Source organism: Cyprinus carpio, unplaced genomic scaffold (genome assembly GCF_018340385.1).
Source record: "Cyprinus carpio isolate SPL01 unplaced genomic scaffold, ASM1834038v1 S000006530, whole genome shotgun sequence".
Lineage (NCBI taxonomy): Eukaryota > Metazoa > Chordata > Actinopteri > Cypriniformes > Cyprinidae > Cyprinus > Cyprinus carpio.
This window is the reverse complement of record NW_024879195.1, coordinates 1,074,259-1,090,064: the sequence shown is the minus strand read 5'-3', so window position 1 is coordinate 1,090,064 and position 15,806 is coordinate 1,074,259. Positions and strand designations below refer to the sequence as shown.

General features: G+C 34.3%; 1 pseudogene and 1 gene segment (V, D, J or C); both read right to left on the bottom strand.

Moving 5' to 3' along the window:
- The window catches only part of LOC109068660, a 133,741-nt gene extending 118,011 nt beyond the window's left edge, over positions 1-15,730 (bottom strand). The window contains exon 1 of the C gene segment in view: positions 15,650-15,730.
- The window catches only part of LOC122143914, a 102,126-nt pseudogene that overhangs the window by 65,478 nt on the left and 20,842 nt on the right, over positions 1-15,806 (bottom strand).

Sequence of the window (15,806 nt, the reverse complement as noted above, 5' to 3'; positions counted from 1 at the left end):
GCACACACATTTATCTGACTTGGATTAGTGATCGCTACATTTTCATAATGACTTCTCAATGTCGTTATTTAGTAATATGCCTGAAATAGCAAGTCTTAAAAAATGTGGGTATACTTTCAAATTAATAATAACAAAAATTGTATATGATATGATCACGTTGCAAGAAATTGTTCAAATACACTGCCTGGCCAAAGTAAAGTCGCCATTTGGATATAAAGCAAATACTTAAGATTTTAGGACTGAATTGTTTTTGCAATGATGAATACGTTTCGTGCATGTATGTTTGACAACAATTCTCTTAACCCTAATTGATACAGTGTGTAGCTTTTTATTTCTCAGACACTGTGAAAGAGTGACTCAGGGAGAGAGGTTCGACTATCCCAATGTCAATGATAACTTAAACAGAGCACGCTATATTTCATATACATCTGATTAAACTATGTGAAATGTGAACCCAAACAAATTATGTGCAACCAGGGGCCATAATTCAGCTGAGGCAAAAATCCAACAAAAGTATCCATATTTTATTGGGGTTTATAAAGTGAAAATGTTTCATTGTGGTCACTCCATGCACAGTGATACATGCTTCCTCAAAAACTCTGCACACAGCAGGCTTTACACACAGCAGGACATTTTTCTTTCTGCTGCAGGTTCTTTCAAAGCATTTAAATGCACAGTTTAGCTGTGTACTGTCATACATTTATTTAAACTACAAATGTAGCCAAAGTTATGCAGTGGATCGTTACAGATTAAACGTTAACCAGTTTTAGACCGGGACTGAAGTTTTTGTTATAGCTTTTATCACAGAGGGCGTTATATTGCACAGTGATCTGACCAATAACAAATACATGACACCTATGTTTCATTCACAGACTGATAGAGACTTTTCAATGTTCTTTCAAACTGAAATGTTAATATAGGCACAGTCAACTATAATCGATTCTATATTAAGCATACAAGGAATAAACATCACAGAATTACTGAATTATATTGAACATCTCGATCCATACTCTGAAATACACTTTAGGCCTATATTAAATAATGGATAAATAATGGACCCTAAATGTCATACTGCTATAAAGCTAGGATGAGTTTAACGAAACCTTAAGTCTGTAAAGGTTTTTAAGCTGCACCTTATCGTTAATACGTGTTTCCAGAAATGTTCTCAGCCTATATCAGCTTGCAAACCATAAGGCTGTAAAGGCTTGTGAGTTTATTTAAAGGGAATGATGTGGTGGTGGGGAGTTTGGTCAAACTATGCAATAGAGCGAATTGTTTTGCTAAATCAAAGACTAAAACATTTTGTGTACTGTCATCAACCCTGCTTGTAGAGTAAATTAAGACACTGTGGAAAATATATTATGATAATATAAATGACCCTTTGGAAGGCCAGTGAAGACATACTGCTATTTAGTGATATGCATGATAGGTTTGGGCAAGAGGTTGCAGGTTCTCACATTTCGAAATTACATGAAATATCCAGGGCTGGCTTTAGTTTGTAATTTGGATTATTTTTTATATTATCCCGTGAGCCCTGATCATGCGATTTAAGCTTTCTTGTTGGAAAGCACTCTCGCCAGAATGGTTTTCTTTAAGCCGGTTTATTTATTTTTTTATTTTTTTGTTAAAAGCTGTTAAATTATTAAGCAGTGCCTCATATAGTTTTTTCCCGCTTGTATTTATTATGTGGTGACCACTGGGAGGTGCTCTTGGAATATATTTTTCTTTTCTCGGTTTTCTTCCCTGACGTCATGTATGTTGCAAAGCGAAAGTAAAACTTAAAAACAAGTTTTGTTGCTCTTACAGGAAAGAGTTCCGTGTCTTTAGTTAAAATCAACACTTCTTTATAAAGAACACAGCGCTTTTCTCACATAACGCACTGAACCAGCGCCTGCATAGAATGAATAATCGATTCTCGAGCCATTGATTTCAACCAATTCAGCACCACTGCGATGGGACAGCACCTGATAATGTCTCACGTAAGAAGGTATACCTCCCCCAGACAGCAAACATAGTGTTGGCCCAGATCCGCCCCAAACCTGCCCGCATAGATTTCACACGGGCAGGTTTGGGCGGATCTGGGCCAACACTGGTTGCTGTCTGGGTAAGCAGCCTCCTAAGGTATATTTCGGGGAAACACGCTGAGAACAGGTACAACTTTAGTTAAGGCATACCTTTAGAGTCTTCGTAGAGTGCTAAGAAACAGCGTTATCGTGAAACCCAGCCAGTATGTTTGCAGAGTCAGAAAATATTGTTCTATTAAAAAAAAAATATAAAAAACAAAATAAAATTTCGTTCGCTTTGCTCGGTGAATGTTTCAACGTGCTCCTTTTGATTTCGTGATATATTAATATATAATATAAGATATTTAATTTAGACTCGGGTCTCATAGAGTTTATGTACAGGTGTAAATCAGTGTGGCCGTAGTTATAGCACAGTAGTATAAAGCCGGACAATAACTATGCTCTACTTCTGGTGTTTATAAAGCAGAGTAAGAGAAATATCAGACTTTTCAAGAAATTCTTGTAAAGGTGATTCAAACAACAAATAATCCAACATGCAGAAAATCATATATGGTGCTTTATGGCGCATCAAAATGATCAATGAAAATAAGTACTTACGAAGACCAATTTCTAGCTAACTTTTCCACGAATTTTTCACATTTTATTAAATGACATTAAAATTCCAGAAACTCTAACAAGAAGAATCATTGCTTGAGAATTGCATATCAGTTGGTTCCATAATCCAAAACTTAAATATCGAAATCGCATCAAAAGTGTATTAGTAGGCTCCTGGGGAAGACACAGAGCAAGACGCTTCGGGGTGACCTTGGCTTTTAGCTCCGCCCTACTGGCGCGTCACGGTACTGGCATTGAAATCACTTCAATCTATATTGAACTGTGTGTGTCTCCTGTCAGTGGCAGCTGTCATTTTTGTCTGTACATACATTTATAAGTGATTGATTTATTAATTTAATAGTTTGCTTATAATTTAAATCTAGCTATTTTATTTAATGCCGTTTAGCTTTGAATGTCGATCTATCCTTCACTATAAGGAGCATCTAGAGCCTGTAGATTTGTATTTGATTCATCTTAAGTTCTATTCAGTGCTTAACATGTTTGGTCATTTTAGTATTACTACTCAAAATGAATAAATAAACAAATAGGCTAAATAAATAACATACATTTTGAGCAACGATTAAACAGTCATGAGAATTTAAATTACAGCAAATTCTTCAATAAAAATAAAATGAATTTACATGTAAAGTGTTCTGAGACTTCTGTCAACGCTGGAGTAAAAGGCAACAGATTGATAAACATAATGAAGGGATGTCCCATTATGCACACCATAGTTTTGATAAGTAGTTGTGCCAGGTGTAACCCTGGGTGTAATAATAATCCCCTTTATTTGAAATGTTTACATCGCACTGTGTTTTTCCTCAAAATGGAGGAGGTCATTCAAGGGCACTCATGCTGAGCTCACATCATATCCTAATAATCACAGGACTTTCTCTCACCATTCTTAGTGATGAGTTGTTCGTTTTGAAGAAATCTTTTGTTTCAGGAGACCCGAGTATGTTTTCCTTTAATCAGTAACAACACAATACCAGAGAATTAAAATAAGATTAAAATAAGCCTACAATTTATCCTAAATCAATTCATTAGTTGAGTCAGTAGATCTCAAAACTTTTATATTCATTTCTGAAAGAAAAAGAGATAAAAATTTTAAGCACTGTTGAACAGTTTAGGTACTGGCTTTGAATATTAACTTTTAGTTTGTTTGTTTGTTGTTTGATTAGTTTATGATAAGAATTTTATGCACTCTCAGAAAAGTAGGTGCAAAAGCTGTCACGGTGTTGGTACCCCTTTAGGAAATAATACTCCTTAATTTACCATCTATAAGGTGGCACACTAAATTAAAGGTACCTAATACTACCTCACTTGCATATGTTAGTATTATAGAAATGGTAGTCTACATATTTTGTAAACCTCTTTTTTATTATTATTATTTAGATTTCGTGTTGCACCGGTAACAGTTTTTGTACCTGTTTTTTTTTCCTAAGAGTGTGCTGTTGTCACGTGACGTGTGTATCGCAGTCAGGAGGTGAAAGAAATCATTTCTCTTTCTGTTTTGGAGCCGTACATGCGCCCTGCCACATGAAAGTCCAAGTCGAGTCGCGTGAATCTAATGCTTTCTGGTTTCTCATAGTTTATCTATTAAGGCTGTTATTATTACCCCGATTCGTAGGTTCGTATCATGGGATCCAGGTTTGCACCAATGGGCATATAGCCTATCACCATATGGGAAGGCTGTTTTTCTTCCATTTCAGGGACTTATCTGACGTATATCAGTTTGTTTCGATAGTAGATAGGGTCCGAGACAAGGCTGAAACCTCTTCACACAAAATGCATTTTCAAAACTCAGTTTGGTCATCCAATAGATGAAATGCTAACTCATCTGGTCGCTTGAGCGACTCGTGACTGTAAAAGACATAAATGTAAATAGTTTTTCACCACTGGAGGGCGCAAGGGTCGCAAGATGCAAAACAAGTAGGCTACGTTTATGACCTTGTATGAAGTGCATTTGGAGGACTTTGCTTTTTTAGCGCCATATGCATTCAGGGAACTGAAATATTGAGAATTACATTACCTAAGACTTATTATTTTTTAAGACTTATATTAGGCTACCCATAACATTTATCAACTTTTTAGTCGGCTAAATGTTAAGAAGTATACTTTTTTTTTAATAAACGTTTTTATTCGTAGTGATCGCAATAAAGTTAGGAGCCTAATAAGTTTTTTCAAGTTTGTAGGTGTCCAGGTACAAAAACCGAATAATTAAATGTAAAATAGCACTGCATAGTCCTCACTGTAAAAATTAAATATACACTCTGCTATAGTTTAGAAAATGATAATAAAATATGACAAGAACTCAGAGTTAAACTGTCAGAACAAATTCAGCTTGATAATCTCAGCTAACTTTGATAGAAAGATGTGTAATGGATTACAATCAACCAAAACTTCAGACAACTGTTAGTATGATAATATTTACACAACATCAATACTGTTGAACAACTAAGCAATGCTTAATTTTTGTTCGGTCTGTGGTGTGAAAAGGTTGCATTAGTAATTCAGGAAAAAAAACACGTAATCAAAACATGGTGAGGTCAAAGTGTCAGAATAATTTTGTGTCCCATTTTTTTTTATATATTTATAATTTTTTTTTTTTTTTTTTTTTTTTTGGAATTACACTATTAGTCCACTGTATGAAGAATTTTTAGGCGTAATATGTCACAGTTGGTTTTTTACTTTATTTTTCACTTACGTAAATGAATTATAGTGTCCTGCACCTACTAGTAAATATATATATATATATATATATATATATATATATATATATATCTATATATATATATATATATATATATATATATATATATGGTGTCTGAATAACTCTTGGTTTGACTGTGCATTAATTCTTGTTAAAACTACAAAGTAATTCAGTCAAGAGCAGTGAGTGATTTTATTTCTTTCATTTTCTTGGATAAACATTACAGCAGCTAGTAGCTAAATTAGGCGCGGTTACTTTATTAAAACTACAAAGTAATTCAGTCAAGAGCAGTGAGTGATTTTTTCTCAACTGTTTACTTTCAATTAAGACAGTTTTTTTTCGAACATGCTTTCCAAGACGGGGTATTTCGACATATTTTGTATGTATTTGTCGGTACAAGAACAAAAAGAGTCAACTCGGTGTTCAAGCATTTTGAGACGCCTCTCTCTGCATGAGCCCTGAACACCAGAACACCGCGGTGCTGAATTGGGCTCCTTCACATCCTTTTCTGTTTGTTTAAACAACTGCGATTTGTATTTGTTCATTCAGGTGCAGGAGGAACTTCGCAAAAGAGCTCAGTTCAGTGTTTGCTGTCTGTGACATGGCTCTCTGCGTGCGCACCGAACACAGCGCGCAGTAACTTACAGTTGAGCTTTTCCGCGTCTTGTGTTTGAATGCTTTAAACTCTTTTAAATGTTTAAATTGGCAAGTTGCAAGGCTTAAAAACACATAAAAAAGATAAGCTTTCGTGACGACAAGCAGCAGTGGCCTGTCAACTGTCCTGATCGTCTTTTTTAGGCTGGCCCCCCTCAGCCGTGGGCCCCTATAATCGTCACCACCTTTCACCCCACTAGCGACGGCCCATATATATATATATATATATATATAATACATCTTTTCCAAATTAAATACGCTATTTTTCCCCTTTTTGAATTATAAGTGTGAAAATAAAAAAATATATAGCATTAATATATATATAAATAAAATATAAACACTAATAAAGTGTAATAAAATAATTCGTTGCTGGCTTCGGTTTTGAATTTGAACATTTTAAACCTTTCCTAAGAATTGTTAGTCATCAACATGATGCAGTTTCACTTCAGCAGGTGTGAGAAAAAAAAGAGGAAGAAAGAGAGACCTGAATACACAAACGCTCTCGAATAGATCTAATTTTGACATTCAAAAATTCCTTCGAGAGTATGGCTACTTAGTCCAAATGAAAACACTTGCCCAGCATATTTGCATATATCAGCAAAGCACGTTTTCTTAGACATTTAAAATAAGTTTTATTGCAACACGCCGAATTCTCAGTTAGGGGGCATCATTTTTGGATAGACCACAAAATGTAATTCAAGTGAATCTTAAGTGTATTAATGAGCATGGAACATATTAAGAGGATGCTGTTACATTTGTATCAGATCACAGAATAAACAGTGTTTGTAAAATGGGCATTTTACAACATGACAATTTGTTTTGAATTATTTGCAGCTCATCATGCTTGCTAGAAACTGCACATGGGTTGTTCAGTTTATTACTGTTTGGCTATTATGAGAAAAAAAATAAAAATAAAAAAGTCCTTGAGTGCTGGACAGTTTGCAGCTGCTGAATGTGAGATGTTCATCTGCTCCTGTGGATCCCCAGAATCCCCAGAGATGAAATATTTAAATACAACACCCACAAACCAGAAAGAAACACACAGTAAAATGTGATGTGAAACACACTGCAATGCACATTTGCATTAACATAAATTCCAGCTTTTCTATGAATTTGAATGCAGTTTGAATCAGTCTTAAAAATAACATATAAAAATAACTGTAAAAATTGAGATTTTTCAGATATGTTTGAGACATGACTCTTCAAAATATTCCAAAGGTGTTCAAAAGCTATATTAAATCTGACTGATTTATCAGTTTAACAGAAATCTACAGATGTTTTTTGCCCTCATACTTTTAGATAAGCAGCAAACACATCAAGATTGAGGTCATGGCTGTATATTCTTTTACATAATATTCATTTTAGTATGTCCTGAGGGATCTCTACTAATATCACAATGATATCTACTGAAAATGCAAGATAATGTTATTTGTAGTAAGGGGCTGATATAATATTTAAAAGAGTAACATCTAATTTTGACAGAGATATAATAATACTTTATTGATATGTGTACATATTTGTCAGTGTCTTCAAAAATGTGTTCAGAGGCAAATTATGCAGTTTCAACATCTCAGAAAGCCTCTATGTTTTTCATACAAGCGTACAGAAATACAGGAATAAACTGAGCAAAAGATAGATAGAGATGAAGTGGTTATTTTCCTTTTTGGATTTCCAAATTCATTAGACTAACATTTAATTACAGTCACAAAACAAAGAAGAAACCTTGGGGTCTTCACAAGTTCTTTTAACAAATCATCACTGCTTTCACCTGGGAAAATATATATATCTATAGTTAAAACAGATTAAATATATAATACAATCTAAATTGAAGCATGCATATAACACTAACAACATACAGTAAAAGTTCCAAAAGGCCTCATGTTACTTAAAATTCTCTGCACGATATTTAATAATATTTGTATTACCTTGAAGAGGCTGAGCACAGCACTGTAGGTCAGAGAGAAGAGGAAGAGGAAGATGAATGAGGTGGCAGTGGACCAGAGACTTCTGAACTCATCCTCCTCAAGAACATCTTTATTGCAGTCCAGAGCAAAGCCTGTCTCTGGCTCTGGTGGCTCACCTGAAAAAGAAAACACATGTACAGGAGACATATGTATGGTAAGCACATGCTGCGACACGTATATGAGAACGTTAATCATACATCCTGAATTTAAAGTCCAGTATTTTTAGACTTCTAGTTAGTAACACTTACGCACATGTCTGCTTTATGTACTGCATACCAGTACTCACATACATTCATTTGCACACACAACTGAGTGTACACTGAAGAGACAAACATACACAATGTTATAGTCCTGTCTGTTAGACATTGATAGTGTATTAAAACATACACTTTATAAAAATATACAAATGTATATTATTACATTTATTGTATGCTTATCAGGTAACTTACTATGTTCAACTGATATACTAAAAATACAAGTGCACATAAAAATATCTCATATAACATCTGTACGTTTTATTAATTGAAAAGGCCACTAATTCCACTAATTTCCTTGATTTTGATGTTTATCTTTAGAATTGAATAAGTGGCTTTACTAGAGACAGAGACAAAAAATAAAAAATAAATAATAATATCCAGAGCAGAGAGTGAAGCACACCAAGTTTCTGAATAGAAAAACAATGTGAGAGCTGGACTGAATCATGCAAACAAATATTTATTGCTTGTAAAAACAACACAAAAATGGCATGTTATATTATAGACTAACAGCAGTACAGTAAGCACAGAACAAAAACATAAAGAAGCTCTATGATATCAATTTGACAATGTTTTCATGTGACCATATTTACTTACATGCAACATGTAAGTAAATATCAAATTAAACATTTGTCTTGAGTGTAATTTGACTTTGATGTTTGACCCATGCAGTAAAGTGATACATTGAAGATACTTTACATAATCTGATGAGCGAGCAACAGGACAAAAGCACTGGAACACTGAACAACAGATGAACAATGATAGTTTGGGAATGCTTGCACATTAATCACATGAAACTTCTTTCTGTTTACTTTGGCTTGTTGACACTTGTAATGGAGCTCTTCTATTGTCCATGTTGGCATGAATGACTGCACAGGTGATGTGGTGCTGAGCTGTTCATACTCTCTCTTTTGTCATTGTTAGGATGCTGAAAACAGACGTGGAGTCCTTTTGATGGATGGGAGCACTGGTTCCGCCCTCTATGTAAGGCTCATTACCCACTGTCCATATTACATAGACATCGCCGAGTTTAGGGCTGGTGACCTCACACACATGAGAGATATGATCTTTGACGTTATCTGGTTTGTAAATGGTAACAGTGGGCTTATTTTCCATCTGAATTGGAGGAAGTAATAAAGGTTAATTGAACAAACAGAAAAAATCACACAATAATGAATAGCAATAGTGTATCAAAAGTAATCTTTTTGACAGAAATAATTTCAATGTGCTTGAAGGCAATATTTTATTTTATATTTTATTTTTTTTTTGCCAGGCAATTAAATTATAAGCATCTATCATAACTACACATGGAGTTTTACACTGACTTACCTCCTTTTTGAAAACGGATCTCCTGCTTGATGTCTCTGTTATTATTTGTGTCACGGATGGGGCAGGTGACCATTTCACCATCAAACCATTTCTTTGTATCAACAGTGACATTGTGAATTCTTTTAAATTGTGAAGTGTCAGTAGAAGATTCAACATTTCCTGTTGTGATATTCTCAGTGGGCACACTTTCATCCTTCACTTTACATGATACTGAAGTATCTTGCACTGTATTTACATCTCCAGAAACAACAGCTTGCAAGACAATTTTATCATTATCAAATAGTTCAATCTGAATTGGTGACTTCATTGTCAGTGACAATTTAGCTACAAAGTAAGAAACAAAGTAAATATTACTTATTGTGTAAGTTTGGTGTCATCCGTGATATAAATATCTAATATATGTGTATATCTGTGAATTGGGATCAGTTTGAAGGAGTGTATCTTTGTGTGAATTTGAAGTGTGAACTAGAGAGAGCAAAATCAACATTAGATGACTTACCTTTGAAGTTTGCCTTGCTGTTAAACTGTTTTCCCTGGTGTGTGACCTCACAGGTATATGAGTATCCACATCCCAGTTGTCACTGCTGACTTCATAAAAAACTGTATCCGTTATAATAACTTGATTATTAAGTTTACTTTCCAGTTTTAGCTGGCTCATGCTGTTTGTATTATTTATTTTCCATTGTACCGAGAGTTGTTTTTTGGGGTAGAAATCTTCAATGATACACATGACAGATTTACTTTTTAAGGTTATTACGGGAACCAAGCTCAGGGTTGGATCTCTTGGACTCCCTGCGATTAAAACGACGATAACATCCAGTGAAACTATGTGGAGGACATCCGACATTTTGCAAACACTTATGTACACATATTTAGAGTGATCTAGCGGTGGAGCTAGCAACAGACTATTGCTATTGTAGTTGAGCTTGAACCGCAATGTTAAATGTTGCATATTTATATGTAATTTTTTTTTCTTTTCTTTTTTTCTCTCTATTTTGGTTTATACAGTGGCGCGGGGGTCTCATATGTCATTGCATTCCCTGACATAGGCTCAGAAATTAAGTATTTCCGAATCCAACAGCATATACAATAGAAAGACACATGAAATAACTAATGTAAAATTATAATTATAATAATTGAAATGTAACTTACGTGGGAGCAACAAGGGATACTATTTTGCCGTTAGGATTTGAAGCTTCACATTTGTAAGGTTTTGTATGATTCCAATCGCTTTTACTAATGCGCAGATGGCTGATTTTGGTATATTCTCCACCACTCCCGAATGCTGGATACTGCACGAAATCACTCAACTCCTTCGTATTATAATCCGTCCATTTAAAAAGTCAGCGAGTTCCGCAGGTGAGAAACCTCTTGCCATGCAGCCGATGATGGACGAACTCAGTAGAATCAGGAGTACACTGGGACATGGCGATGTTTGACTTTGGCGCAGAGTGTTCACCTGAAGAGACAATTCATCGTTCTCAGACAATACACATACAATGTAAGGTAGTACATATGAACACTATTAGACCTATTAGACAGCTAGACTAGGCTACATCTCAAATGAATGACTGAATGAATTATTTAATGATATAAAAATATAACAAAGTTAAAACTAAAATGAAATAAATGATAAAATTAAAATAATAAAATAAAACATTATGATTGAGTTTAACTGGTTTTACACGAGAAGAAACTGCGACAGTCAATATCCCGATTATCATACTTTCCAGGGCTGAGTTTCCCAAAAGCTTCGTAAGCCTAAGAAGTTCGTAAAAAACGACCGTACGACTGATCTTAATATTACGGTCTGTTTCCCCAAAAAGCATCGTAACTTAAGTGGCACTTGAAAATCATCGTCTACAAGTGCTCTGGAGTAATCGTAAAGCCCTAAGTGCATCGTAAGAAGGCTTATTTATGCAGTCACCTGCAGGACAATCGTTTAGATTACACCTTTAACTTGATTCAAGTGCTTTATTCATGTGATAATAGTTAAATTTGAATTTATAAATGAAAATAATTAAAAAGGTCAGAGAAAAAAACAAATACACACTAAATTAAATGACTGAACAAAAAATAAATAAAATAATGTAGGAAAAATGCTTCAAAGACTGGGGATGAAATAGGGATAAACTAAATAAATAAATAAATAAACTGTCACTTACTGATGTGCAGCCATCTTGGGCCTGGAAGGAAATAAAGTCTCTACAAATCTACTTATTATATATATTATAATATATATTATATTTATATTATATTCGAGCTGTCTGGAACGCAGCATTATGCCTTTAACATTTCAATAAAACGAGCGTGTACTACAATTACGAGCCATTCTTTATTTCAGCAATTTACTATGGAGACCGATTAATCTCAATATAATTCACGCAAAAAAACACGATTCACACATGCGTAAACAATTTCACATGCATGAAACCTAATCCACGTACACACAAAAAAAAATTCACGTGCGTGAAAAAAAAAAAAAAATTTATAAACGAGGAAACAAAGCAGAAAAAAAAATATAATATATTCACAAAAAGCAATTCACATGCGCAAATACCACAAAATAATTATATTATTCATCATAAAATACATCATTCACAAATGCAAAAACCCAGCAATTCGTAGATATACAAACTGTGTTCCACAAAAAAACCTTTGAATGTGCACAAAACCTTTAAAATGTACGAGTGTTTGAATGTACAAATCGTCGTTTACTACGAATCCACTCGGATTTGTGTGTGTGTGTTTTTGAGACTTTCCTGGCAGAGCTCTCTTCCTACGTGGGGTCTGTCGTACTCTTTAGCCAATCAGATGCGAGCTTTACCATTCAACAATCATATCATAAAGCCACTGAGGAGTGCATCAGAAGCTCGCAGGCAATCGGGTAGCACGTCAAGAGAGAAGCCCATAGAAGCCCTGGCGTTACATTTTAAAAATACTATACAAAATAATTAATCAGAATACTTACTCCTGCTCACTCACGCCAAAGAACTCCCCGCTCAAGCTCGCAGTCTCTGCAAGATTAACGATGGCAGTTTGCACGCACAGCTACTAGAAGATTTACATCTGTCAGACAGGTTACTGACGTCATCAAAGCTAGTTTGAGTCTGCGCGTCAGAAACGGAAGTTCTAAAAATCGCTAAAAATGGGCTTAAACTTGTCTCAATTGAGTTCCAATTGGGTCGCTGTGTCCATTTCTTTTACTGTCTATGGGATTACTGATGTAAAGGCTTAATTTCCGTTCTAATTAATCCATATTGCGCAAAAGGGTGCGCAGAATTGTGCTCCTTGAATGCACTCTCGGTGGCTTATGATATGATTGGTTGAATGGTTAAGCTCGCATCTGATTGGCTAAAGAGTACCACAGACCCCACGTGGGAAGAGAGCTCCGCCAAGAAAGTCTCAAAAACACACACACACAAATCCGAGTGGATTCGTAGGTAAATGACGATTTGTACATTCAGACACTATACATTTTAAACATTCAAAGGTTTTTGTGCACAGTTGTATATCTACGAATTGTGTTTTGCATTTGTGAAATGTTTTTATGAATATATAATTTTATTTTGCGTATGTGAATTGCTTTTTGTGAATATATATTTTTTTTCACGCACGTGAATTTTTTTTTTGTGTGTACGTGAATTAGGTTTCATGCATGTGAAATTGTCTACGCATGTGGTGAATCGTGTTTTTTGCGTGAATTATATTTGAGACTAATCTGTCTCCATACTTGACAAAACGGATAGCGACCCTTAAGTAGTTCTCTTCAAGCACAGCTACGTGCGACTGTTAAGTGCATTTTTGGGGAATGCACGTGAAACAATAACGAACGATCGTAAAATTATTCGTCGTTTAGAAAACGCTCTTAAGCGCTAAGATCAATCGTTATCGGGAACACCCGGCCCAGGAATCCTACTTTTCTAAGTAGGTCTATGTATGCCAACTACATTAATATTAAATATTGATTTGAAATTGTGGAGACCGAGGAGGCAGAAACACCGAGCACAGCTATTTTTGAAACAGGTCAGCCCTGGGTAGCCTAACTGCTATTTTAGTATTAGACGCTGATTGGCCAATTAGAATAAAGTAGGCCATTTCAATGAGCCGCATAATAAAACACACGAACTAGGCAAAACATTTCTTTTTTTTGGATGCTGCAATAAAGTGTTATTTAACGTCACTGGAATTTTTGACTGCGGAGTTACTTTTTCCGTTTGTTTCAAATGAATCACTTCACACAAAACAAAAAAATAAAATCAAAACAATGCCAGCCTTTTACGAATTTGAAATAAGAGCACTATAGCAGTTTGTAACCATGAACTCTTGCGAAAAAAGTGGTAATTAATTCGATTAATTGCAAATATTTATTAAATAGCCTACTGTTGTTTATCGACCAAAAGACATAGGCCATTGTTTTATTCATTTATTTACTTTATTCATTATTTAAAACAGCTTAATTATATTTTTATAACACGGGATGCAATCTATTATTTAAAAATTATAACACGTAGGTCTAATGGCTGTATCAGGGTAGAAAAAACGCGCGAGACATGAAGTCATTTCTCTTTTATTTTTCGTTTGCAGCATAGATTAAAACAAGTCGTTTTAACAACTAACTACTGTTAATTATTATTATTATTATTATTATATTATTATTTATTTTAATGTTTTATTTTTTTAGCAGCTATACAACGAAAACAATATTATTATAAAATTATGTAGGCCTAGACCTAGTCTTTTACATTTTCTAATATAAATACCCATTAATTTGACAGTAATTCATATTTTCAATTAATATATAAAAATTTGTCTTATTTTACGATAACTGTCCTTGCAATTAATAATAAAATCTTACTGTTTGTAAAGGTGACTTTTGTGCCGCGTCCCCAGTAGTCGAAAGCACAGTTACACGATATTATTTTAATGTTACAGCGCAGTATAACAATGCAACTCAAAAATGCTAAGGATCTGTTAAATCACCTGTAGCCGATTGGTTGTGTACACATCAAATTATGTAAAAATTAATTATTCATAATTAATGTGAATCTTTGCATTTCTAGCAAAACTCTAAAGACATGTCCCTACTTTTAATTGTCCGAATCGTAGAGTAAATAGCAATTTAAATGTTGCTTAAACAACTTTAGCCTACCTGTCACAATTTTTCGTACTTAGATCAGACTTTTGTTTAGAAGGTTTTTCTTACATGAGGAGACAGTAACCATGGTTCCTTTCCCCCAGTAGTCAAAAGCATTGTCACACTGACAGTTTTACCCATGGATATTGTACAAAAATAATTATTATGTACGCTCTTAATAATAAAATATAATAATAATATAAATATAAAATAATAAAGTCACTTTTATTTTATTTTCCTAAGCCACAAATTGAACTTTTTATCCTTTTAATTCAGTCTAACTTTCATTCTTGTAAACGGCCAAGCGGTTCTATACATTTAGTTTTCCTTTTACCCTATAGCTATTTAAAAACACCTGTCAATGTTTATGAAAGATTGAAATGGTTCTTCTTACCAGATGTCACTGTGACTGATGTGCCTTTCCCCCGTAGTCAAAGTAAGCGTAGTCACAAAGTGATACTTTTCATTTCTTCAGCGCGCAAAAACTCTAACGATTTTTATTTATTTTATATATATATATATATATATATATATATATATATATATATATATATATATATATATATATATTATATATATATATATATATCAGCCAAAACCAGCTACAATCCTTTTTTATTGTATAATTAAATGCATCATTGTCCCATGATTTCTCTCTCTTTTTTCCCCAGTAGTCAAAGGCATCGTCACAACGAGAAGATTTACTATAAGAGTCTTACCATAACCCTAATAGTATTTACACTGTCTTACCACAGTCCTCCGTTATCAAAGCTACTAGTTTTGAGATATTTTTAGTGCGCACTTTCTTTAATCTGAGAGTTTTACTCGATATTGTTTACGATTACCGACGTCCCCTTTCCACTATGAGCGAAGACAAAAATTGTAAATATGGCTGCATGTTATTTTTGTGTCAAGACCACTTACCTGATCTTGAAAATTGTATAAAAATTTAATAACAGAAAGTATCGACAATATCTTACCTGAGGAAACGGTGACTTTGGTTCCTTTCCCCCAGTAGTCGAAGTAGACACAGTGACTGGTGCCTTTGAGTTGCTAACCAAAAACCCCACAAGAAGAAGCAATGTTCATGTGATCAAACCTCAAAGCCAGCATTTGTTATTTTACCTATTTTAAATG